We start from the raw sequence: 2,909 nt of genomic DNA, 5'->3' as shown, positions 1-2,909 counted from the left end.
AGAGACAGAGACAGATAGACATGGTCAGACTTATCATTTAGGAAGATTACTGGCAGTTCAGTGCAGGATGAATTGGAGTGAGGAAAGAATGAAACAAGGGAGAACAATTAGAAAGCTATAATAACAGTTCTGCTGTAAGATGATAAAGGCCTATAGCTGTGTGGCTGTGCTATGACTGGAGAGAGGGGAAGTTTACTAGAAATGTTTTGAGGATTTAACAGATTGATATATGAGATAAGTGTGAGGGAGTATTTGAGGATGTCATTGGGCTTGCCTGAGAAGATGGTGATACCCTCAGCAATAATAAGGAAGTTAGTAGAGGAGAAGGTTTAGGGAAAGGATGAATTCTCTCTGTCTCTGTCTCTTGTCTCTCTTTTTCAATAACATATTTTGTGACATTACATTGCTTGATCCTCACAAAGACCCCATGATTAAACACAATTAGAACAAGTATTGTTATCTCTTTTACATAGATAGAAAATGAAGCTTGAAGTGATTAATCAATTTGCTCAAGTTCATCTAACTAGTAAATGATAAAACAGAATTTGGATTTATGTTCTCTAATACCAAGTCCAGTGATACTCTTATTCATGATGTTTCTCATGACTTTAGTATTTAAGAAGAAAAATGACAAAATATAGTTTACGTTTCTACAGTGTTTTGCAGTTTGTGTCAATTTAGTTTAGTTCTGTGAATGCTGTTGTTACAAGCATTATCATCCCATTTTATCTATTAGGAAACTCAGGTTCAAAGAAGTTAAAATGACCTACCCAAGTTCACAGAACTACAGGTATAGAGCCAGAATTCTAATCTATGTACTCCTTCTCCAAATCTCATACTCTTTCACTGTATCAAAATGATTCCAGAAGTGTCTCTTTATGTTCATTAGTCTACCAATAAGTATAACCAATAATAAGGAAGAAAATGAACTCCCCTCCAAAAAAAGGCCTGTGTGATCTCATCACACTTATATTTTAGTTTTTCTGGATCATTACAGAACAGGGGAAGACAGAAATTAGCTCATGCCTATGTTCTTTTATAATCTCAAATTTATATATTTTTTAAACATCTTGTGGCCAGCCTCTTTTTTTTTTCTTGTTCATTGATGATCATTCATTCTTGTGCTTTCTGACACTTGGAAAACTCCTCTCTTCCCTCCCAATAACATAAATTTAAAATATCTACCATATGCACAGTTAGAAGCCTGTCTGCCTAGGGTATTCTCTACCCTATACTAAACATTCTTTTAATGGTCCAGGACAATATTCTTCAGTGGAACAAATCATATGACATCAATTCTTTCATTATTAATTCAAAAGTAGCCCCAAACTGTATACAAATTAATGAAGGAAATGCATCATCAAGCAGCTCTAGGCCGATGATGGGAATGAGAAAACCACAAAATATGATGACAATAATCATTCCTTGGAATATGTCTTTCCTCCCAAATCTCAAATGCTTTGAATGTTTGCTGTCATAGCACATGCTTGATATGCAAAAGTCTGGTAGTATTATTCTATTGTGGAAGATGAGAAGGAGTGGAAGAGGAAAGAGATAAAAGCAGAGAAAAAAGGAGGGACTTAATTTGGCTGATTACATTCTAAAGGGTCCAAGAAGCAATCTAGAAACATTGAAATCAAGGAACTCTGGCTGCTTAACAGTGGAGAAAGGGAACACCTACTGGAATGTCAAACATGTTGGTGGAGTCTCAGGTTCCATTGGGCTAGACAGGGAGGTATAGTTAGTGATTTTCAAAACTCTGGCTCTTAGGGAGATACAGGTCTATATGTACTAATCATTAATGGCAATCAGTATGCCTCAGGGGAAAATTGTTCCCAGGAAAATCTCCTCCTAGGATATGGTCCAGGTTTTGATCAGAGGGGAGAAAAAGTTGTGATGTTTGATCCTCTCTGATTTTGTTAGAATGTAAAGGTAGAAGCTTGGAAGAGGTCATTGAAGTAGTTGTTTCAAGGAGAGGGAGTCAATATATAGTCTCTCAGGGCTATCAGACTACAAAAAAGAATAGTAGGCCTTTGAATGATAAAAACCTATCACTTACGACTCTCCTGCCCCAACTGCATGATGGTGAAAGCATGCTAGCCTCACACTGGTACTCAACACACATCCCCCAAAACCACAAAATGAAGGAAAAGGAAAACGAAAAAAAAATAAGAGTCTCCTTTGCTGCACTAAGACATCAGAGGAATTCAAAGTCTCATCTAAGTAACAAGTACTTCCCTCTCATTCCTCTATGTAGAGAAATGAGAGGGAAGTACCATATTTGTATTATAAATATTAGCACCATATTTGTACCATAAAAAGTTTTTGGTAAGACTCCTTCACTTATTTTCCCAAATAGTCAATATAGTATTGGAATTAATTGTTCTTTAAATGTTTGACAGAATTCACTTGTAAATCTATCTGGCCCTGGAGATTTTTTCCTAGGGAGTTCATCAATGGCTTATTCGATTTATTTTTCTGAGATGGGGTTATTTAAGTATTTTACCTCCTCTTCTGTTAATCTTGGCAATTTATATTTTTGTAAATATTCATCTATTTCACTAAGATTGTCATATTTATTCACATACAGTTGGGCAAAATAGTTCCTAAGTATTGTTTTAATTTCCTCTTCATTGGCAGTGAATTCACCTTTTTCATCTTTGATACTGGTAATTTGATTTTATTCTTTCTTTTTTTAATTAAATTAACCAAAGATTTATACATTTTATTGTTTTTTTCATAAAACCAGCTTTTAGTTTCATTTATTATTCAATAGCTTTCTTAATTTCAATTTTATTAAACTCTCCTTTGCTTTTCTGTATATCTAATTTGATATTTAATTTAATTGGGGAATTTTAATTTGTTCTTTTTCTAGTTTTTTTAGTTGCATGTCCAATTCATTGATCTCT

The sequence above is a fragment of the Vombatus ursinus genome, unplaced genomic scaffold (assembly GCF_900497805.2).
Source record: "Vombatus ursinus unplaced genomic scaffold, bare-nosed wombat genome assembly UNPS02009062.1, whole genome shotgun sequence".
Taxonomy (NCBI): Eukaryota; Metazoa; Chordata; class Mammalia; order Diprotodontia; family Vombatidae; genus Vombatus; species Vombatus ursinus.
The sequence above is the reverse complement of the archived record's forward strand: the minus strand, read 5'-3'. Positions refer to the sequence as shown.